The sequence below is a fragment of the Cheilinus undulatus genome, linkage group 1, assembly GCF_018320785.1.
Source record: "Cheilinus undulatus linkage group 1, ASM1832078v1, whole genome shotgun sequence".
Classification (NCBI taxonomy): Eukaryota; Metazoa; Chordata; class Actinopteri; order Labriformes; family Labridae; genus Cheilinus; species Cheilinus undulatus.
Genome location: NC_054865.1, coordinates 35,512,056 through 35,537,096, shown reverse-complemented (window position 1 = coordinate 35,537,096; position 25,041 = coordinate 35,512,056). Strand labels below are relative to the sequence as shown.

The following is a 25,041-nucleotide window of genomic DNA, read 5'->3' as shown; positions in this document are numbered from 1 at the left end:
TTCATGCCTCTTTGAACCGGCAGGCTTAGGTGCCGTGAATCTGTCTGATATCATCCCACTCAAACATAAGGCCTGGATCCTAGCGCCCAGTAACCATCAGACCACTGTGGGATCAATCTTTGTTTGCCAGAGAATGGGATTGATTTACAGGTTCTGTCAAAGCAGCCCTCTCTCCACCTGCCGCAGACTGAGAAGCAGGTAGCAACAACATGACCTGGACAGCATCAGATATGTGGGCAGCTCAGAAAGATGCATGTCGAAAAGGTATTCCACTCTGAACAACAGAGGGAAGATTAACTGTGTATCTAAGCGACAAAAATGTTCCCGTGTCCTGCCAGTGATACAAAAATATATAAATAAGACAGTGTACCATTCAAACATGAAATGTAATGAAAGCTCAGAAGACATTTGCCTATCAAAAATTTGCAGTGCATTCCAGACGGCGTGCGCCGGTGTCACAGTGGTGTGGAGTGTGAGCGGAACACATAAAGCTCAGGAAATTAAAGCTGTAAATAAAGGTCCGTCAGATAAAGGATCTCCTGACAGTTATGAGAGCAGCGCAGGCCGAGGGCTGGCCGCTGGCTTATTCAGGACGCGTGCGGATCGGCATGAAAAAACAAATCACAGTGATGAGCATGAAGGCCGCCATTTGCATTTGGCTCTGCCAATTCATACTGACGCTCATGTCTTTTCTTCTTCCTCTCCAGCCATTTTTTTATCCCCTTATGGACTTCTTTTTTCTTGTCTCTGCTTTCTTTTCCTCAGAATCCCCTGCTTTTCTTAAAAAAAACCCTCTATTATGAAGAGAACACTCTTTAAAGAGATGTTGTGCAGCTTGGTGAAGCTGATTAAATCAGTTGTCTTTTTTGTTACTACTTAGTAGGTAGGGTTGGGTTTTAAGACAAAATGGGTGCATAAACAATATATATTTACATACCTATATTTCTGAGATAGCATCAACATTAACTCTAATATGATTATCAACAGGTGAATGCATTTGATTTTCTACTGAAAAAGACTTAAAGCTCAAAAACAGTCTTCTTAAAGCATAACTGGGCAACAGTATGTTTTATTTTGACAGTAACTAAGTTCTTCTTGAGAAAATGCTTACCTTAGTATTCTTTAAAGAAGCTTTATTAAAAAAATTAAAGATGAAGTTGAAGATTTTTTATGAAGAACATCGGAAAATCTGAACACTTTGCACAAATGTTGCACAGTTTACATTTCTCTAACAACTTCTAAACTTTTCAAGCTAAAATCTGTTCCAGCTATCTATAAACTGAACACATATGTTTCAGTTGTGTTGTCCTGTATAGGCTGAAGTAACTGGCATTTTCTGGTTATCAGATGAAAATGGAAAAAGGCATCCAAGGTTGACATTTCTCGTGACACACTCAGCAAATCGCTATCACTTCAGAAACCATACTCATTCACAATGAACCGTCCTAAGCGTAACCATCGACACACAACAAATTCAAACCAAGCTTAAACCTCTGCCACATGTAAACATAAAAGGTTAGAAAAATATCACATTTTTTCTTACTGTTAACAAATACTGGCAGGAGATTAAACTAGAAAATACTTGACATTCTTACAAGGGCTGAAACACGGCAAGAGTGCTGTACAACTTGTAGCACATCGATAAGCCTGTGTTGCTACATTGTATATCACTATGGCAACAAATTTGTAGTTATCCCCAACAACTCCTTGACTTTCTCTGGCTACTTTTTGTTTCAAAGGAATGAGCCTTTTGTAAAATAACAACACTATTCTACTACTATTTTCTGGGTTTTTTTCCATCAGCAGTGATTTGTTTAATCAGAACTGGTACCTTTTTAATCTTCCTGGTACTCAATGTCACCTTGTTGTTCAAGCAAGCTAAGCCCAGGAGGTAAAACACTACGGGCTAACTTGTCAGAGACAATCCTCATTTGCAGTGTAGGCACTGCACAACCTCCCAATCTGTAATGGCCAAAAAACTCAAGTTAAAGAGTAAATGATCTGAAATAGAACTTTGCTGCATACACTTTTAAATGAACTTGAAATATCTGAACTCGATGACTGTAGCTATGTAAACATAGTTTGCCAAAAATAAAATGGTAAATTGCATAATAAAAAGTTCCTGCCTATGTTTACACAAACCTGCTCGCCACATGTTATTATGGTTGAATGGTCTGCAACTGGGACTTTTTTATCATGTATATTAGCGCTTTTTTGCCTTTTTAAGGAAACAGGAAAGTGAGCAGAGTCGGGAACTGTGGAGAGGGAGAGAGAGAGAGAGAGAGAGAGAGAGAGAAAGAGAGAGAGAGAGAGCTGGAAAGGAGCTTAGGCAGGATTAGAACCTGGGCTTGCCCACTTAGAAGACCACTGTACGTGTGCCTCCAACAGTGGCCTTTTAAAGAGTGGAAGTCTGAATATACATTCACTAAATATCATGTTTTGTAACAAGATGTGTAAGACTAACTCAGTGCTTATGTCAATCAACATTTTTAAAGTCCCTGTAAAGCGATAAAAAAAATCTTTATCTTAGGTTTGTAGTATGACAGGGCACTGTGTAATGAACCACCAGGCCAAATTTCAGTCATGTAAAACATTTCTAAGATTGTCAAATTTTGCTGCAAAATCATGAAGAAAATGAGGCAGTAATATCTATTCTAGGATGGTGGATGATGTGGGTGTGTCGGTTGAAGAGCTGAAGCCACACCCACTCACAAGAAATAAGCTTTCTCTCAAATTAAAAAAAAATGCTTCTGATCAGAACACAGCTGCATGGTTCCATGCCAGAGCAGAGAGAAAGAAAGTTGGGGATTAAATTTACTTTTTTCTGGCACAAATCTCTCAGTTATGATAATTTTAATGACCCCTAGTCCACCGAGGCTGATAAATTTAACAAACTTACCTCACAATGAACAAAAACATACAACAACAGACCATACTGAGATATTATATTAATGTAGCGTTAGGGGGCGGGGTAAATCCCCATCCAGACCGGTGATGTCATGGGCTCCTATTTTTGCCCTGCCCAAATAAAACCAAGTCAGGAAAGAGGTGAACAGCTCTAACGATTTGAATCAAACCGTAACAGCAACCTTATTCCAACATATCTAGTGTGTTAAGACACAAAGTTTGGATTTGACTTTACAGGGACTTTAGGTATTTGTTTGCAGTCTTGCCCACCACTCAGTCAGTCAGTTGAGTGGTGTGCCACTATAACTTTTGTAACAAAGAAATTCATTGCGGTATGCAGCTAGACTTTATTAAAAGACATTAAAGAAAGAACAAATGTCTTGCATTTTAATTTCACCCAAAAAAAAACAGACGCTCTAAAAACAGGGAAGATAAAAGACTTATTGTTTGTTGACACACAGCTAACCCATGCTAATGATTTAATTATAAACCAACAAGACGCCTTGTTGAAGACGTGTACTATTTGGGTCCATTAAACAGACTAAACAGAGACAAAAACAGTCTGGACAATACTCCTTTGCTGTGTCCCGGGCTCGGATTCCAAACTAATTTAGAAAGAACAGCCTGCATATTAATGTTGGGAGCTCACCCTCCAGTCTATCTGTGCCTCCACTGAATCCAGGGCACCTTCAGGGCACAGAGAGCCTGCCCGATCTGTGTCGGCCATGATAACAATGCAGCGACCATTGATGAAAGGTCTTGTGGGAATTTATTACAAGCAACGACTGGGGAACACGGTGCCAGAGAGACTGAATAACCCGCATTTGAATACAAGCCACAAATTATACACAGTTTCAGTAAATGAAGTGACTGTGTGCCTTTTGTTCCGTTGCTTTCCTTTCACTAGTGGGAAGCTGAACATCACCACCACTACTACTGAGAGGGGAAGTTGTTGAAGCCGAGATTTCCTGCTTTCATTGTGGTTTAGAACTCAAAATGTTTATAGTGGTTTCAGAAACTGATTCATCGAATGATTCATGGTGAACATATTGCTTTTCCTTTGTGTGTGATCACAAGCAGCTCATTCATTTGTCTTTTTATTCAAATAGCTGAAGAAGACGTGCACGTCTCACAGTCAAAATAACTTCTAAGGCAGTGTACGTCAATAATGAGTGGTTAAGGCATTATGCTGTCTAAATACTTTTTTCCAAGGCACGTGACTGCCATATGGTTAAAATTATAAGGCTGCAATATTAAAGCGGTATGACTTCAAGGGATCAGAGAGGCTCAATCATTTAGTGCTTTAAGTAAAAGCTTCAAACATGAGTTGTTCCGTTTGAATGAAAAAGACCTCTACTACTCTTGAGCAAAAGGGGACTCGACTTGAACCCAGCCTGTCTTCCATAAGTATGCACAAGGAGAAAAAAAGAAATGTGTTTCTCTGACTAAGGTGGTTGACAGGGCCAAAGTGCATTCGGTAGCTGGCAGTCATTTTATGGCTGCAGCAGTGAAGCAGATTTACTTAGATGACGTCAGTGGCTTTGAGCCAGCTTTTCCTTTTTGGTGGCACTCTCGGCTGGCCTCAGTGGGCCCTGCTCAAACTGCTGAGCAGCAGCGCATACTCTAAAATTCCCTTTCTACACCAGGGTTTACCTCAGGGCACACACAGTCTGGAAGCCTGCAGGAGTGTCCTGTTTTTAAAGGGCTCACTGACCGAGGCGAACACTGATGTTTTGATGTGATTCTCCCCCTGCCACACATCACATCTAATTACACGATTAATGACTCTGTGGCCAGACCCAATTACAGATCACAGATCTTTTTCTAGCCCTGGATTTTCATAACAAAAAATATTATTGTGTATTACCATTTCAATTAAATACAGGACATGTAATTTGTCCACATTCCCATGAGGAATTTCATGGGCCAGCACTACGATTAGAAAACATTCCTTGTAATATGCGTGAAGTACATTTATTTTATTTTAGTCAGTGAAAGCTTTAATTTTTAACATCAATTTTCTGGTAATCCATGTATTATGAATTACAGTCTTAACCCAATTCAAAATAAAACACAGCTTTCAACTTTTACAGTAACAAAAATATTATCTGAGCCATGAAAGCATCTTATCAAAGACTTGACAGCTAAACTAACCACTAACAAGGGCGTAACCTACAAACAAAAATGAAGACAACAATATTGAATGATTTTTTTCCTTTTAAATATAAACGCCAAGCAACAATCTTTTTTGTCAAAGACAAATCACACAAGATCCGACAAGGAATCCTTCACAAATTTGCACTGAGTCAAAATTAGTCAGTTCAAAAGCACCAAAATTGACATTTTTACCAATTGGAAGTATGTGACTTTTGTATAAAAGCTTCATTTGCATGCATCATAATCTGTTTAGTATCAGGAGCGCAGAAGGACTCAAATAATCCTCAATACAAATGGAATCAAAGTGCTGTTTGAACAAGATGCTCCCAGAGTAAATAAATACATTGCTGCTCTGTGGCACCTGTTGCACAGACACACAGAAGCCTCTCCCCACCACTCTGTCATGACTCTCAAATACATAGTGCATCCTCACTATGCTATCGATGATTGCTATTCCCCAAATTTAAGTTCTGATTGCTAATAAAAATATCTAAAATTAGCAGATTCGATCATTTTTTGTAAAAGAATTTGTGAACAGGAAATAACCAATACTTGCCATGTTTCCTTGCACATACTTTGTGCAAAGATATTTAACAAATGTTTGCCCAAAATATAGTCCTCTGAAGTCGGCAACCATCACACAACCACCAGTGTGGACAACTAAAGAAAAGAAGAGTCTCACTTCACTCCAAGAAGTAACAAGGTCCACTCTGTGCTTCACAAAAGCACATTATTCTTTCCACCCTTCACAACAGATAGACTGCACTCTCTGTAGTGCTGCCCTCAGACCTCTACAAGAGACAAATATGAGGCAACAATGCATTAAAGTTAAGACTATGAGGCTTAATTTCCACAACACTCACTTTCATAACCCATGCTACTTATTCAGAAATGATTAGCATCTTTCATTGCAATCACATTTTTTTAGCTCATGGTTCATTTAAATTTAATAAAAACAAATACAAATTATAATGTAGTGAGCCACAGGCGCATTATCATCATAGCTACAATATGTCTATGTTGTAATCCTGTTTGATAAACCATGGTTACTGTTGAACGTACTGCATTATGCCCCAGGGAGTTTGGAAACTCTTACTTTCAGAGGTAAAGTCTTATTCAATCAAACAAAGACTACATCCTATTCTTGCTCAAATGTTATGCAGGCTTCCCTCCAACAGGTCCCCTGGTTGTATAACCTGAAAACAAAGAATCTATTTCAAACCCAATCTTTTTTTTTTCTTTGTTTATTCCAAGCAAGCTGATTTACACTGTGACTTGTCTGGAGTTACGCCTGGCTGCATTCTAACTGTTTTCTTGGAAATGATAGCAGCCCTTTTCAGGTTAACTAAATTAATAATGTTGTCTTTTCTGTGTATTTTGTCACCACTTTACAGAGAATAACATCTGATCTAAAACAGACTTTGAGAATAGATTTCGAGAAGCAAAAACACCCAGGTCTTTTTCACATTAAAGAGCAAAACAGCCACGGCAAAAAAAAAAAACTTGCAACAGCATTATGAAAAGAAATTTGATATCAATTCAAGAACCTTCTTTTGAAGTGAGCTCAGGTCTATAAACCACTCAGACATGTCTAGCCTCAGATAAGCTGATTACAATAAAGCAACTTTGCTGAAGTTTTATTTTCAAAGACAGGCAATTACTTTTTTCCCCTTAACCCAATAAGAAACACAATCAACAACATGCAGTGTCAAGATCAGTGTTAGACTACAACTTACTGAAGTGCTTACAAGTGTATGAATTAGCTTCAGTCTGAATGTATTTGTAATTCCTGCTAAATTAGTGAAGTATAAGGAGAGCTTGATTGAATCACAGCAGCCCATCAGAGCTGTGTAAACTGTGGCCTAATGACCTGACAGGGCTGTTTGTTCAGAGCACACCAAATCTAACAATTTACAGAGGTAAATATTCAGTCAGGTAAAAGGATGTGCAACACAATTCTGCAACAAATAGGAGATATTAAGTGTTCAGTACAACAGGCTACGCATCCTCTATTTAAACCAACTTTACTGTTGCTAACAAAACAGATTGCAGCCTTATTTTCATCTCTCCTTTTGTATAGTAGTCAGGGTAGTTTTCCCACAAAAAGTTTTGACTGGAATCTCTGTAAGGATTAAACTTTGTGCCACCCATAACACAGCTGGCCAGACGGTTTGAAGGGGAGTTGAGTTTTAGCTGAGCATGCATTTCCCAAAGTAGAGTAAGGTAAAGAAAAACAATGAAAGGCACCCCAAACTACGGCTCCATTAACATCAAACATACATTTGACTTAACTTTACAAAGAATTCAGCTGAGAAAAAATCATGTTTAGCTCATTACATGTCGCCTTTAAACCCCCAGAGTTAGTTAAAATGAGCCTAAGTGCGTTAAATGTGGACTTACTTTAGTTTGGGAGGGACACAGTGGAGCTTTAATGGCAGGAGTTTGGGGCTAACCTTTCCCTCCGGTTCAGCCGTTAGAGTTACAGTAACAACATGGAGAACATAGCACACGGGCTGGTGAGAGAAACACAAAAGGTAAAAACATTTACTTACACTGAACTTCGATGGCGTTTTCAAAAGAAAAGCACCGTCAAAACGTGTTGAAGCAACAAGTCTCTCCGCCGTGTTTCCTTCGAGGTGGTCCGAAAATTGTCCAACAACTCCCGGCTGAGCCAACTACGGAGAGCAAAACAGCAACGTTTTCAACCGTCATCTTGTCCAAAAAATGTTATTCGTGCAGTAATGTTATTAGTTCCTCCTGAATCCCTCTGGGAGTTTCTGAGGATCTAACACGGGGCGAAACGGCATCTGAGGCGTATTACAGGGGCGTATGATCGGGCTTCTTTTCAAAAAATGTGAAAAATGTCAAAGATTTTCGCTGCTATGTCAAAGCCATAGGCTACAGCAGTGAGTGTTCAAAGTGAGCACCCTGTTGCAACAGCGACCAGAATCGGCCATCTATCTCAGCGATAGTAACAGACGACCTAACGTTACTTCCCGCCATTAAATAAAGAGTAAAAACCCATTAATAAGCAAACATTTTTAATAAAATGTCAAATATTTGTAAAGACGTAAAGTAAACCCCGTGAACATAAGTCTACAACCAGTTTGGATACCTGCAACTAACATTGAAACTTACCTCGTTATTGATATCTCATATAAAAATGTCCCTTTCTTTTGGTAATGGGCTGTTACGGGGTATTTTTAATACTATGTCAAGTTATTCTGGTGTTTCTGGGCCAGCCAGGAAGGTGTAGGTGAATCGCTTCGCGCACTGACAGAGATGCGAAGAATGCTCGGAATGAGAAGAGGAATGAAATGAACGCAAAGAGCGAGTTTGCGCCGGGGCGGAGCGAGAGGTGGCGTCATCCCGAGCCCCGAGCAGCCAGCCTGGGCAGCAGGCAGCAGGGGCAGGGAGGGTACAAAACATCCCGAGAGCCGACGACGCATTTAAAGACACCACGGAGCTCAGACATCACAGCTTCACGGCCGTGAAGGCAACTTACACTGTAAGCAATGCAGCCTCGGTTATGATAACCGTGTTAAAACAGAGGAACACGTAAGGTATGTCCCTCTCATATCAACACAAACATACAAAGCGTATTTTTTATTTTGCTGACATACTTTAGTTTAGCTTACGTAAGTAGTAGTAGTAGAAGTTGAAGGCTAATAATAGTTGTTTACATTGTAGCCTGGCTTATAGTTGCTCATAACTCTACTCAAATATATGCATTCAAAACATCTAGACATTGTGGAGACAGCTCCCTTTTGAAGTTATCCTCTAGTCGCCATGTTTTAGTACTTTTGTTCCTCACCTTAAGTCGGATTTTGAATATTTTTTAATTCTTTTTTCACCGGGGTCTTAACAGATCAGATATTTTGGAATAAGGTTGCTGTCAACATGTGAAAACACTGAGATGTGTTACTGAATTTTTGATTTAGATCCTTAGAAGGTTGGTCACCTCTTTCCTGGCTTGGTTTTATTTAAGCAGGGCAAAAATGGGAGCCCATGTCATCACCATATCTGGGGAATTACCCCATCCTCTTAACAATATAAAATCAACAAGAATAAAATCTGACATATGATTTAATACTTTTCAAGACCCTCTTCACACATTTTAAGACCTTCAGCACCTTCAATTTCTAACCAGATACATTAACAACCGGTTGTGTGTATGTTTTGTGCTGAGCGTGAGACAAATATGTGACAACATAGAATGCCAGTAATATTTGATTGTAATATGTAAATTAAAGTCCCTGTAAAGTGATAATAAATCTTTATTTTAGGTTTGTTGTATTACAGGCCACTGTGTTATGAACCACCAGGCCAAATTCCGGAAATGAAAAACATCTCTAAGTTTATCAAATTAAGCTTCAAATCATGAAAAATGAGGCCGTAATATCTGACCTAGGATGGTGTGGGCGTGTCGGTTGGATGACCTGAAGCCACGCCAGAAATATGATCCTCTCTAATTTTAGAAAATGCTTCTGATCAGGGTTCAGCTGCCTGGCTTTATGACTGACCAGAGACAGAGGTTGGGGATTCAATTTACTGTTTTCTGGCACAAATCTCTCCATTATGATACTTTTAATAACCTGTAGTACACTGTGGATGATAGATTTGGCAAATTTACCTCACAATGAACAAAAACACAGCATGAAGCTGACTGGTAACTGTGACCGGCTAACAACAGACTATACTGAGATGAACAGCTATGTGATTTTATATCATTGTAGCATTACGAGGGTGGGGTAGATCCCCATCAAGACTGGTGATGTCATGGAATTAGAGTTTTGCCCCACCCAAATAAAACCAAGCCAGGAAAGAGGTGAACAACTTTCTAATGATTTGAATAGAAAATTCAATCACATGTAGATCTCAGCGTTTTCAGATGTTTACATCAACCTTATTCCAACATATCTAATGTGTTAAGACACAAAGTTTGGATCTGACCTTGCAGGGACTAAGTATTTTAAGTTCCTGCCTTTTTGTGCAGTCTTGCCCACCACTCAGTCAATCAGTTGAGCTCTGTGCCACTTCAACTCAGTTTATAGGGACTTTAAGCTTTATTGGAACATTTTGAGACTATAAGAAAAAAAATAACCTGGCACCATAAGGCTTGATGGAAAGTCTTATTTTTTACTTAAGTGGCCAAAAAGTGGTTCTACAATCTAGAAGTGAGGAGAATTCAGCTAAAGTGGGCAATCAGGTAAAATGGGCCAGATAAAGTTCAAGCATCATACCTCACAATGACTGATCTCGAATTGTTGCTTTAAACCTTTTTGACAATTATTAACAATTTTTATTGGCCAGAGGTTGCTCAGTTGGGTGAGGCAGAGTGTTATGTGAAGGAGCAAAAAATGTGCGGACAGTTGCAAAGCAAAACTGATTCATAACTAATAAGAGGCATAGAGAGATTTTTAGATAGTTAACAAAGTAAGGAGTGTACCTTTGATCATTTATTTGAAACACTCTTTCAAAGAAAAAAAAGTTAAGATATGGATATAGAATTTCATTTTTGAGAAAAACGTAATTTTAGACACTGGCCCAATTTAGCTCACTCAGGTAAAATGGGCCATGATTTTCAACCACAACGGGCCACATAAATATACACTCTTACATGGGATTTAACAGGAATTTGGGGAAGGGAGGCAAGTTTATAAGTGGAATTGCAAAATCTTAATAATCCCTTTATTTATTTTTTTAATGGTGTTGCAGACAGTACAGTACAGTAGTACATGATAGTATAGCAGGAGGACAGACATTAATGGAACAAGAGAAAACACAAAGACAGGAATAGGAAGGAAGATTGGAATACAACCAGAGCAGAAATTACAGAGTGAGGTATGATAACATTGAGAATCATGAGGATGGCTAGTAAAAAAGGGAAGAGAAAAAATTCTTAATTTTTAGCAAAGACTTGGAGCACTTCAAATGTCACTCTGCAAAGGTGCAATAGCTGCAACGTTGTTATCTCTAGCTGTTTTTTTTTTTTGTCATTTCATCATATGTTAAATTTCTAAGGAAATCTTAAAGTTAAGACTGCAATTCACACATGCACGATCAGATCAATTGTAGATCTATTTTCAAAGAAATGTTTCTTCATGCATGACATGTTTTCACAGTGTTTTTTTTGTTGCACATCAAAGAAAATATCTGGTTTAAATTTGCTGTTAAAATGACAAGACTTCATATAAAATCACTGCAAGCCCATTTACCTGAGTACGATGGAGTAGCCCTAAAGTGGGCATCTTGATAGCTTTGTGTCTAATAATTCAAAGTTAAAACCAAAAAGCTGAACAGCCTACCAATAGGTTTTAAGAAGAAAAATACATGGTATAAATGCCAATTTCAGGATATTTGTAATCTTTAATGCTGATTTTAAAGCATTGGTATGTCAATGAATCATTACTTTATTGTTGTAGCTAATTAGTCATAGTTCACAATAACTGAGCTGTATTCATTTCAATGATTTATCTATCTCTATATGTCTGGGAAGAATTCAGGTCAGATCTGGCAAAGTTTTAAAGAAACTCTCATGTATGATTAAATCTAAATATAAAAAAAACAAAAGCAGGGAAAAACTACTCTACAATTTCTTCAGATTTACAGGCTATAAAAATAAAAATCCTTGCTAAATTGATTTATAAACTTCTAGTAATTTTAATGTAATGTCACATTTCTTATGTCTTAATTAATCTCATGTGTTTTTGTTGTGAAATACAGACAGATGTGGTGCTTAATAATTTAAATAATCACACACAACTGCATCAAACAAAATGAAGGACGTGTTTGGACAGATTCCTGTATGACTTAGACCTGCAGGGCATCTCAAAACATATGTTCAATTGAGAAAGCATTGTGCACTTAACTTTAATTAACCTGAATGATGAACTGGCAAGATATGTTTATAGCTTAACTGGCATGTCTGTTTTATGTGGGGCCAACAAAGACATAGCATGAAGAGGGAGGACTTCTTCTCAAGCTGGGAGGAAGTTAAAACTGGACATGAACACAACAGGACAAGATTTAGCTGCATAGGTGTGTGGTCATCATGCTATTTTCCCATAGACTAAAATGATATATACAAGAAGCATATATAAAAAAGCCTGTTTCAATTTTCCTTTTATCCTTAAACCTTTTTTTTATTATTCATGGTTTTTAGGCTGGTTGCAGGATTTAAAGGCAGCAGCAAACATCACTGGATAGAGCAAAATCAAGCAAGAGAGAAGACGAGGATGTTGTCAGCAGGCCATCAAGCAGACTGAATGTGGAGAGACTTTGTAAAGGTGAACAAGGTTCAGCTTCTACAGATGTAATTGACCATGTTGATGCATTTAATACAGGCCTTATTTAAAGCTTTTATGACATGCTAAACTATTTTCACATACCCTCTATGCTATTTTAAAGGCTGTGTCTGCCACATTTAGAAGTGCGAGTTCAAACACTTCCAGACACAAAGACACAGCCGTGGTCTTGTCTGAACAAGTCATCCATTAGAAGCCAATGTTTTGACACCAATCCCTCAAAAGAAAAGGATCTATAAAGACGAACGACTGCCCTTCTGAGGACATCCATCAACACCTTTTAACACCTGTCTGTGCACGTTGAGCTGAGAGAGAAACACAGGTGGTGTAAGATTTAAATGTTCATACAGGACTGCCTTTAAGTGCCTTATCATTATTTTTTATTCCATAATCTGTTGAAAATGCCCTTCATAGTGAAGCAGCCCATCTAAAAGCAGCTGTTAGCAGGCATATCATTTTCCTTGTTGTCTTGGGGCTTGACTGTTCCCTAAATAACAAATTATTAATCTTCAAAAAGGCAGCTGTATCTAGGACATCTTAAATGAGAAATCCCTGCTTGATGTGTTTTTTTTTTCCAAAGATGAATGCAGCAGCAGTTTGTAACTCCAGGAGCTCAAATATAACAGTGGTAATTTATCAGCTGACAGTATTTGAAAGCAACATGTTAAAAATAATCTTGACACGTGTGTCAGGATTCAGAAGAGGCTCTCACATGAGAGGTCCTCAGTGTCAGTGCACCCACTAGAAGAGACTGCATTTTGTAGGTTACTGAGCCACATGATTACAGTTAAATTATTGATGTATGAATTCCTGACATTCTTATCTCTGTGATCACTGTGCACTTCTTGTTTTTTGATCATTTCTGAGGAAACGCTTACACCGGAACCAAGAACTTGTCAAATAAGCCCGTCTTACAGTGACACTGTTTGTGCACAGCCACTCATATTGTGAAACAGGGTGTGGCCACGTGAGCCATGCAGGGGTGTAAGCTGTACAGGTGGAAAATGAGACAAGATGGATAAATGAGGAGCCAGAGAGTCACATGTTCAGATGCATGTTCACATATCAGATGCAGGAAAGATTGACACCTTTCTAAATATACATGTCTCTGTTACTGTCAGGGGTTCTTTTCTATAACTGATTTCATCATCTTTAAATAAGTCTATACAAGGGTTTAAAAGTCATCATAGATGCAAGCTGTTCTATGCAAATTAATATAATCAGGCAAGCAACAGTTGATAAGAGGGATCAATGGTTCTGTTATGCTTTATTCATCCAACTCTTTGTTTGAGCTGCAGAATTTTAAATTTTGATACTATTAACATGGGAATCAAACAATGTTGATGCCAATTTTGGTACCATGGCAACAAAAAAGAATGCCAAGGCAGACAAAATATGAAATATGTTTGGTTCTCATTACCAAAACATGCAGGTTAACTCTTACACTCTAGTGAAATTGCTCAAATACCTTGTTGATCTATTTATCCAATTTAGACAGCACTGTCTCTTTTTCACTTGCTGTAACTTTTGCTAAAAAATATGACAAACGATGAAGATCTGGAGTGTTTTTAAAGCTTCAGTACAACAATACTATCAATATCATTTTAAATAGGCTGCAGGGTATCAGGCCCATAGACATAATATACATAGACGCCTCATTGACTGTGTTTGCCGCTGTGATACGTCAGCGTGTCAACCATATTGCCAGAGGCAAGACTGTTCCATAAACAAATGCAAGTATATGAGGGATGAAGGGTTTCTGATCAATAAACACACCTGTTTACATTTAAGTGGCGGTAATGAGTCGTTTGTATATAAAGTGGTATAGAGGTCTTTTCTGGAATAGGAACTCAACATAACACACTTCAAGACCCTTATTATATCAATTGATGTCATACCAAGCAGGGGTCAATGTTCCTGAATGAACTGTTTCAAAATTGCATTAATACACAAAAAACATTGAGCCTTAAGGGTTTTGAAGGATTCAGCCACTTTGACCAGTGATGTAGCCAGACTTTTCTGACAGGGGTGGCCCAGCTGTGGCAGTGACAAGAGTGGCCTCTATATGTATGTTTGCTCAGATAAAGAATAAAAAACCTTTATCTACTCTGTCTGGTTTGACTTAATATATCAAATTGAACACTAACACTATTCCTCAGATGCTTTATTCTAGAGTGTATGTACCGTGCATTCAGAAAAAAATTAGATCCCCTTCATTTTTTGATTTTGTTGCAGCCTGATGCTACATTTATTTCTATTCTCATGAATCTACACCCAGTACCCAATAATAACAAAGTAAAACAACAATTTAAGACATTTTTGAAAGTTTATTGAAATAAGAAAAAAGAAATAATAAATTGACAAAAGTTTTTAAACCCTTTGGAGACACACTTTAAATTTAGCTGGGGGGCCTTCTATTTCTCTAGATCTTTGCCAAAATGTTTTTGCACCTTGACCGGAGTCCACCTGTGGTAAATTAAATTAACTGGACATTTAATTAGAAAGGCACCCACTATAGAAGGCATTACAATTGACAATGCATATCAGAGCAAAAACCAAGACATGAGTGCAAAGAAACTGCCAGCAGAGATTAGAGACAGGATTGTTGCAAGGCACAGATCTGTAGAAAGCTGCTGAAAAAATTCTGCTGCACTGAAGGTTCCCAAGAGCACAGGGCCTCCATAATTCTCAAATGGAGGGAGTTTGGCACAACCAGGACTCTTCGAAGAGCTGGTTGCCCTGCCAAATTGAGCAATCATGTGAGAAGCCACTTAGTCAGAGGGGTGATGAAGAACCTGATGGTCACTCAGACTGAGCTCCAGAGATCCTGTGTGGAGATGGAACAAAGTTCCAGAAGGACAACCATCACTGCAGCCCTCCACTGATCTGGGTTTATAGCTGAGTGGCTAGACTGAAACCTCTCCTCAGTGCAAAACACATGAAAGCCCACTTGGCTTGGAAACATGCTGGTATGTTTCTTAACACGTACATACAGTATGTGATAAGATGGCAGTTTTGTTTGGTGTCATAGCTCCCCCGAAACAGGAAGAGGAGGCCTTGATCATGCATGCACAGATTACTCGTGCATTTCCAGTGTGCTCCTTCCTGAACTGCACTTACACTTCAATGTGTGTAACCTTTGCCCTTAAATGTCACATTTATCCCCAAACTGAATAAAAAAACAGCAAATAGAAGTGACCCAGTCCTGAAATAACCTCTCACTGGTGAAGGAACAACACCTGTAATAATAAATACTTTCTTTCTACACAACAGGCTGCTATGCTATCGTTTGGAAAGCCTAATAGTTTTTTCACATATAATTTTTTTCACAAAGAATCTTGAAGGAGTGTTCGTATTATATTTTTATATTTTGTTTGTCAATCTTGTATAATAAGTTGCAATCTACAGCAGTAAGTCATGTTGATTTTCCCTCTTTTAGTTGCAGTTTCCAATCATAAATGCCTGCGAATTTGCATCAAAAATGCCATGCAAACAACAATGTGCAATGTGTAATCTATAGCTTAAAATTTCAGAATGATTGTTACATATCTTCAACAACTTTAATTTCAATTGTTGTTTATTTAAAGCATCTTTTATCAAAGCTTCTTTATTTTTATACATTTTTCAATTTTGTGGGCATGCAGCACTAAGCTCCATCTCTTTGCATGTGTTCTTATATGGTCCATTATGTTTTCATCTTGATTATAAATCATATTTTCCCCAAACCAAGAAGGGATAAAAGCAGAACAAATCTAAAACCCGATGGTGCTCTTTACTGCTAGTGTGCCATATTCCCACACTAATGCCTTCACTCTGTGTCCCTCTTCTTTCTATTTTCAGCTAAGATAGAATATGTCAGAGGAGGACTCTTTTTCATAAGCCAATTTGGGAGCTTGGGGATGTCGTAGATAATAACAGCTTAATCATTAAAAGCATGCTTCAGGGAGCACCAATCAGCTGTTGTTAACCAGTAACGCTCCACTTCTCCTCCACAGACCTCATTCCTGACTCTGGGGTTGATAAGGTCGTTGTGTGCTCTTAACATTGCTTTGATTTGAACCTGCTGCTTTAAGCCTCTAAGGGAGTTCATGGTGCAATAGAATTAGCCTGCTTTAGTTCATTTTTTTCTGCAGGTCTGCTTCAGCCCCTGCCTGGCCTGGCCTGGTCTGGTTCAGCCTGGCCTGTAACCTCTTCTAATCAGATAGCCGAGTAAGGCCAGGTGCTCTCCTGGCTCTGTGTTCGAACTGCTCAGCCAGCCCACTGATTCGCTTTATTCAGAGATAAGAGCAGGACTAGTGAGGGCCACTTACTGCTTAAATGAAACGAAAGGGGGGAGCCCACATCCCAATCAGCTCTGCTTCTGATTATTTCATACACCAGGTTAATGTTTCTGTGCATGTATTTGTCAATAAATACATACATTATATACATGTGGAAAAAAGTGGGCATTTTATATCATTCTAAAAAACATACATACAAACAAAAATCTATAGTTTGTCACTGAAAGATTTGTTACAATTAATGGAAGTTATCATATACAGAAGATCACAGATGTTAAAAAAAGTAAATTATACAGAAAAATTTAATGTTCTCTGTTTATTGATAAATAAATACCAGTAGATATAATCCATGGCTGCTTTCAGGCTTACTGGTGAGTCTTCACACTAAGGAGTCTGAAAACGCCCCCTTGTGGCAACTTACAAACTCATCTTCATATTTGCTTGAGAGTCTACAGTCTACCCTTGTGTCAGGTTCCTTTTCTATAAAGATGATAGTGAGGAATATTGTGTTTAAAAGTATTTCTCATTATTGCACTCCATGTTAATTATGACATTATATGTTTAAGTCACTCCACTTATTCAGTTTACTCATGAATCACATTCTCTTGATAAATAGTTCTTATTATCCTTAATTCTGGCATTAGGAATTCAAAGTAAACATGACAGCTGATATGAGACAGGAAATAGGAGGACAATCACCAGACAGGATGAGGATTCAAACATGCAACCAGGCACTGAGGACTGTTGCCAGGGGTGGTTTTCGTGATTTGGAAGCCAACGGGCAAGAGTGACATGAGGCCCTTCCCCATTTAGCTAAAAGCAATCATTGTGGGGAATAAAATATTTTGAAACATCTCTTTTCAGGAAAAAAAAAAGCCAGAAACCTCTATATCCAGACCTGAAATATAGATACGAAAATACCCAACAGTACCAGTTCACCACCTCTCTTATGGCAATCATGTTTACTATTAGAAGGGGACTAAAGCTCAAACTCATTACATCTTAATATTTTAACTAGCTCTCAGCATTATCACAATGTGATTGAGGCCATAATTAGTGCTTTTTTATTTATCACATTCTTTATTATTGTTATTATTACTATTATATTTATCATGCTTTCACCGTAATGAACTATAAAGTAGATGGATAGATAGATAGGTAGACAGACAGACAGACAGAAAGACAGACAGACAGACAGACAGACAGACAGACAGACAGACAGATAGATAGATAGATGAACTGCATGGTGATTTTATATCATTGTATCCCTTACACACCCCACTCACAAGCATTATCAGGACTCCGTCTACCATGCCAAACATCAGACAGACTTTATTTGCATTAGGGCTGAACGATTTAAGAAAATGATCTAATTGTGATTTATTTTTTTCAATATTGCGATTGCGATTTAATGTGTAATTATTTTTAAGTTCTTCATCCAATGCTTTCCCTCCAACACAAGCAATAAATCATTCTATATTTTAACCAGAACAATATTAAATAGATTAAACAGGGGCAGAACAATTTTGAAAAAAATGTCCAATTTGCAATTTCTTCACATATATATATATATATATATATATATATATATATATATATATATATATATATATATATATATATATAAATCTATATTAAATGTTGCATTAAAGGGAATGCACATTTTTATGCCACTCTTATTCTGAGTAAGAAAAAACTTCAAAAAATAAGGAAAGCAGGATTTTTGTAAACTATTCTTAAAAATGACACTTAAATGTTTGCATGATGGGTGGAACATATCTCTGCTGCACAAAAATTGAATTAAACTCGTATTTTAACACATATTTTAGGTCAAAGTAATATTGCACCTTTTGTGAATCTGAAAATTGCAGTAGGACATATTGCGATTTAATCTAAAATTCGATTAGTTGCCCAGCCCTAATTTGCATCTAATAATCCATCAGCAATCAGCCATGACTGGTTGCAGCTAAGTTTAAGACACTGTGCCATTATTTGTCATAATCCCTCAGCCCATAGACAAACAGTTATATTCAATACAGACTGCCCCACCAAAAGGTACACTCCAGCTTTGCAAGCCATTATCATTCTCCCTCACATAATGCATTTGTGTTCCAACAACAGACACACACATAACTCCTGGTACAAACACACGCACATAAACAGATACAGTGGCTGCTTTGCCTCTTCAGTTTAACTGCCAGAGTCTGAAGGCCACCACATAAAGTTACATCAGTGTTTAAAACAAAACTGATACATCACACAACAGATAAACCAGAACAAAAACACAAACTACTTGAGTGCATTCTTACTTTTAAAATTCTTCTGGCTTTGAGGGCAGTAAAGTCCTTAATTACAGCACTGAAGTCCAGCTCTCTAACATTGTCAGATATCAGTATAAATTAGCTGAGTCTGTCCATCCTCTGGCACTGGATCTTACTTTTTTAACCCATGTGGTCCTGTGCAGCCCCCCCCCCCCGTGTCCCAAGGCCATTGTGTACCTAATGGTGAAACCACCTCTGCATATTTGCACCTGCTTTACCAACTGAGCTAAACTGGTGCCCATAATGGAATATTTTTAACACAATCCAGTAAAGTTCAACAAAGTTCAACATCCTCTGTCTTACTTTTTTGATAAATGAAAAATGATACAAATAAGAGGCATGTCTGTAATACAACCTGTTAAAGCAGTAAAATGATCAGCTGTGTGGCTCAGTTAAGATGGCTTTGATAAACTAAGTCAGTAGTCTTTCTCATCTGTATCTCTGTCGTGTTTGGGTCCCACTACATTACCTGTCACTATTCGCCTCTTTTCTTTTCTGTATACTGAACCCTGCATCGTCTGAGAAGGAATAGCTGTAGACTGTAAAACCCCGTTGAAGCTCAACTGCACAGCTGACATAAAACTGCAGAAGCTTGTGAAAGTGGGTGGTAGAAGAACAATGAATTTGGTTGCATGTGCTGTATTTACTCCTGAAATCAGACATTATCAGAACATTTTTAGTTAGTTTAAGTGTGTAAAATCCTGATATGCTTTATATATTTTGACAGTTGTGGAGCATCTTTTCTTTATTTATTTTGACAACGAGAAGTCTGTTTCCTACATTTATGGACAAATTGAGCTTACTTTTCTGATTTCATGCATCTGATTGGATTTTGAAAAGAGTTTCTGTTTCCAAAGCTGCCTCACCATGTTTCCAAGGACAGATCTGATTTACTATGATAATACTACATTGAATCAATTTTAGGCTGGTGAAAAAGTCCAGTACAATTATTGATTGCAATTTAATTCACTTGCATTTTTTAGTAAGAGCTTTGTTCACACATGAATTGTACGCTGCAATAAAACAAGTTATTTTAAGATATTCTGAAGCAGATTCTGTGACCACAGCTGCCTTCTGGACATTTAAGATGAATTTAGCATGTCTAGGCACAACAAAATCCTGAAATCAACAAATGATATGCCATGGGTCATGCTTTTTACACAAATGTTTCTCATTCAATCAAAATGTCCGTCCTCTGAGCAGGTCGTTCATTTGTATTAATTTCCTCACACCCTGACAGTGTTAAATACAAGAACTGTTCTCCGTATCTGCTCTTCATAAATCTATGGAAGGAAGATATCGTGAGAGATCATGTTCAATTACAGCCATTTACATCACTTGATAAATGAAGGAGGATGAGAAAAATTGACGGATTGTCTTTTTTAATCATGAATGAGGTTGCATCATGAGCTGGCTCATATGGACAATTCTACTTGTAATTATACAATGTTATGACATTTTTTAAATAAAAAAAGTGAAATAGGATTTTTCCTTCGACCTCAGCACTCATAAAGACATGCTGATGTATTTAAGAACATATATAGAAATGACAAAATACAGCATATACTGCTACAAGGCCATAAAATGTTCACAATCATACTCTGCACATCTGTATGAGACATTGATGAAATGAAGTCCTAACAAAGTTGTCACAAATGCATTTTCCAGTTGTTCAATAAGCTGCTGAAGCCATTTGCACATATTGTGTTACAGTTTCAAACAGTTTGCATACCTGCTAGTTGCCTACTAATCTCTTTATCTCTGTTTCAGCTCCGTGTCTATTCTGTTGAAGCCTCTGCCAGCAGGGCACAGACATTAAAGACAGATTATTGCATAACCAATGTTTAAAATGTGATTATGAACCAGATGTGCACGCAGATTGTATCTGAGGCGGAGGATTTTGTGATATCACACAGATGCATGCTTTTAGAACAGAGTTTTATGCCCTGCCTTCAAAAAGAATCAGTGCACCATCAAAATATCTGCCATCTGGCAACAAATAGAGTTACAGCATCATACAAACAATTTTAGAAGGGATGATTCCCTTCAGAACAAGAAGCACATGTTTAGAATGAATCTTTAAAAGACTGTGTGATGAGAAATAAAGTTAAATCTAAAAAGACTAAAAAGTAAAAAGACTTTGAATGTAAAAAGACTGGCAAATGTGCATGTGAAATGCAGAAAGAGCAGTGATAATAGTACAGAACATTCTGGATAACACTGGGTAGATTCTCCCTCACTAAGCCCTTATATTGAAACACGAATCAATGACAAACACACATGAGTTTTGATCCCCTAATAGTCATAAACTACTCATCCTTAGTGTGGCTCCTGCCAGCCTTACCTTTTTCTGGGTGTTTTTCTTAACTGCTGCCCAAACTGCTGTTGTCCTGCATAAAGGACAGACAGGCCTAATGTCTTAGCATGTGCAGAGAGGCTTATTTGATATGAATACAGAGGTATATAAAGGCAGATACAGGAGTGTAATTACACCTAATGGCTGGAAATGCTCCTGTTGAAGACATCTTGCCGTATGCTGTCTGATTATGGGTGATCATTTTCTGCTTTTTGGTGAAAAAGCAGAAAGCTCGGCAGTCCTGGGCTTCACTGATGATAGTGGTTCAGAACAATGGGCTATTGAAATGCATTGTCACTATCCCAGCTTAAATGTCAGGGGATAAAGCTGGCAAGAAATCCAGGGCTCAATTTATAAAAGCATCCTCAGCCAAAACTAAGAGCAGCTGGTGTGATGCACTTACCTCGAACAGCCTGGGAAGAGGATTTTACCATCAACTCCAACATGTAATACACACAAACATACTAGAAGAACACAAATGTAAATTTCATCTCTTATTTTACCTCAGTTTCGTAATGAGGTTATTAAAGCTGGGCTTTTAAGATAGTACTGCCTTAGGTTTAAAAGTACATGTAATGACTTAAATGAGTGTAGAACAAAGAGGACATTAGCGAAATATGTGAAAACCTAACTCTTAAAATGCTAACTTATCAGTAAGGAGTACAATACTGTAAGAAAAGCTGACTTAAAGCAGTGGTTTGAAATATCATTCAAGCACTTAAACATAAAAAAGAAAAAAAAATTGTCATTAGATAGCCTAATTATTTTTACATCACAACAACCTTAAATTAACATTCCTAGATGTGCTGATATTAGCAAACACTTGCTTATTTACAGTAATCTATTAACAGCTCCTAAAATATCTTTGTAACACTGTACGGATTTGGTTTGGGTCTAAAGATGCACATGCACTCTCAAGTGTAATGATGGGAAAATATGCCTGTCTTATTAAACGCAAAATGCTGCATGCATTATTAGGTAAACAATGGCTATTGGTTTGCAGGAAATTTTTATCAGGATAACAATGTGACTTTTTACAACCAAAAGCCCCCAGACTGTTTACTATGAATCTGACAATGGCCAAAGGCCAAAAAAGGCAGGGACTTCAGGAATGAAAGGCTTTGCAGCCATAGTCAGTGCATTAAACCACAAGATTATGTAAAGCTAACTGAACTATCAGCAGGAGGAAGGGAGCAGAAACAAAAAAAGAGGAGGTCAGACTGGAGACATGTGGGACCTGTTTGAATACAGAGGAGGGCTGAAGGTACCTGAAGACAAGAGAACAATGCATGGTTGGAAAGTCATAGTGCCCTAAAAAACCCTACAGAGAAATGAGGGGAAAAAGTTGTTGGAAACTAGGAAAAGATGGGGCAGTCAATGCAGTAGAAAACTTACATTTTGTGTTGTTTTTAGTGGCCCCTGAGGACAAATGGAGATCAGCAAAATTTCAAGCAGGAAGACTGTTTCTACTCATTCAGATCAGATAATAATAAGAATAATAATAATAATTATACTATCTTGAATTTATATAGCGCCTTTCAAGAAACCCAAGGAGACTTTACGGGAACACATAGACATGGACAAACTATGTGAGGGGTAGGATGATTGAAGGGGTGGTTTAGTGAAGACTGTTGGCTGTGGTGAACAGGTGGTGCTTGAGACGTTTTTTTGAAAATGTCCAGCGATGGAGCGCTACAGATGTCTGCAGGAAGAGTGTTCCAGAGGGTGGGAGCTGCAGCACTGAAGGCTCTGTCTCCATAGGTTCGGAGTTTGGTTTTGGGCATGGAAAGTAGGCCAGTGTCTGAAGATCGAAGGTTGCGGGATGGTGTGTATGGATAGAGGAGATCAGAAAGGTACTGGGGAGCCAGAGCATGGAGAGATTTTCAATGTGAGGAGGAGGACTTTGTAGTTGATACAGGACTTGATAGGGAGCCGATGGAGGTGGATGAGGGTTGGAGTGATGTGTTGCCAGGGTCTGGTGCGGGTGAGAACTCTAGCTGCAGAGTTTTGGATGTACTGAAGCCTGTCCAGGGTTTTGCTGGGAACTCCAGACAGGACTCCATTACAGTAGTCGAGGCGGGAGGTTATGAAAGCATGAATGAGTGTTTCAGCCACAGAATCAGGGAGTGATGGTCGGAGTCTGGAGATGTTCTTGAGATGATAGAAGGCAGATTTGGTGACAGACTTTAGAGTCTGTAGATTCTGCCACAGCCTCATTTTTCCAATCATCATGCACCTGTCACATTTTAAATCTGTTGTCTTCACTTCCGCGGTCAGCCTGTCATTTCAGAGTGGACACTGCAACCCTCCTCCACCCCAGCCACCTCCATTCAGTTTATCACCATCTAGTCCAGATCCTCACATCTCCTGCTCATCTCATCCAGCATACCTCAGCCTCCTCCTCCTCCTCCAGGCTTCTTCATTGGTGTCCCGGTCCAACTTTTCAGAAGTCTACTCCTCATCCAATCCAGGTAGTGCTCAGGACCACCACAGTCCACCACCACACCACAGCCTGCCTCAGGGGACTGAAGAAAACTGAAAGGGGAAAAATCCTCCACCTCAAAAGATCACTCTGAGGCAGCAGTGCTGCGGGACGCCATGTCACTTTCTGGCGAGGGGACGTCACTGTCACTTCCGCCTCATCTGGAAAACCCTGTCCTTTTCCCCTCCCTCCTCTCAGTGCCAAACTGCCCATTTTTTTTGAGCATTTTTCAAAGGTCTGAAGTGGGCAGAGTTAGCTCTGAGCTAGGGGTTCACTTACACTTTAATTTAGAGTCATTTTATTTGTGAAGCCACTCTGTTTAATGTTACCAGATGTTTTTAATGTAAACAGGGTAGAGAGCTGTAAATATCCGCTCACTATACAATACACTTTGTGCAGCCTCAATAATATGTACACATTAGTCTCACAATTAATTTAATAAATCAAACGGATCGTATAAAAATCTGTGTAGTTGGTTGAGAGCAAATTAAGGGCTGTTTTGCATGAACTGAAAGTCTGAATGCTTAATTCAGTCAGTTATTCTACTGTATTGCACTATAATTTCCAGTGTAGTGCAGCCCTACATATCATTTAGAGTTCATTTCAAAAGTTGTCATAAGTTAAACTTGTCACCATTGTCCAGACACATGATTACACATTTTGTTTATAAAATCTTCGAGTTTACTGTTTTGAATTTTTATTTATAGTAGAGTGCCGTATAGAAAACATGTTTTCCTGGCTCATAAAGTGCTTTACAAATAAAATTATGAACAATTTTTAAAGCATGTGCTTTCTCTGCTTCTCTACTACACTCTTTTATTTTCTCTTAAAATGATTTCCATTTTCTTCTGGCTGGTGCATGTATCCTTGGGAAATTGTCTTTAAGTAGGTGATGTTTGTGAGATTGGTCAACAACAGTGACCTTGTTTATGTCTGCAGCAGCCAGGCACAATCACAGAGGTTTGGAGAGGTGGATCCACAGTAGCTCTACCTCACCACCTAGTCTTTTTGATGAAATGCTTCCTTGAAGTGGGGAAGAGATGCTTGTGAGATTCAGACCCAAAGCAGAAAGCTCGCTCTCCGTCCTCTTATCTGCTGCACTGTTTTGATTTTAAGTGCATTTTAAAATAAATGACCTTACAGTAATGTAAAAGTAAAGCTTTGACTTGTCAAGCAATAGACTAATATTACTTCTACAACTGTCAAGATACCACAATTTTGAACTTTAATA

General features: G+C 38.3%; 1 protein-coding gene and 1 long non-coding RNA gene across 9 annotated transcripts in view; one reads left to right on the top strand and one right to left on the bottom strand.

Annotated features, from left to right (window-relative positions):
- tead1b (TEA domain family member 1b) overlaps positions 1 to 8,354 on the bottom strand; it is a 67,026-nt gene extending 58,672 nt beyond the window's left edge. For 6 of the 8 annotated variants that reach the window (XM_041798048.1, XM_041798264.1, XM_041798329.1 and 3 more), the window contains exons 1-2: positions 8,203 to 8,354; positions 7,617 to 7,739 (exon numbers count right to left, since the gene is read on the bottom strand). The gene's annotated coding sequence lies outside the window, so the exon portion shown is untranslated. Of the gene's footprint in view, positions 1 to 7,464; positions 7,578 to 7,616; positions 7,887 to 8,202 lie in introns of those variants that run through there. The other 2 variants (XM_041798194.1, XM_041798122.1) reach the window with 2 other exon arrangements.
- A 160-nt stretch (positions 8,355 to 8,514) lies between these two features.
- On the top strand, positions 8,515 to 14,408 carry LOC121512510. Its single transcript, XR_005992119.1, has 3 exons — positions 8,515 to 8,627; positions 12,017 to 12,105; positions 12,230 to 14,408. It is a non-coding gene; the product is annotated as an uncharacterized LOC121512510 (long non-coding RNA).
- The last annotated feature ends 10,633 nt before the right edge of the window (positions 14,409 to 25,041 follow it).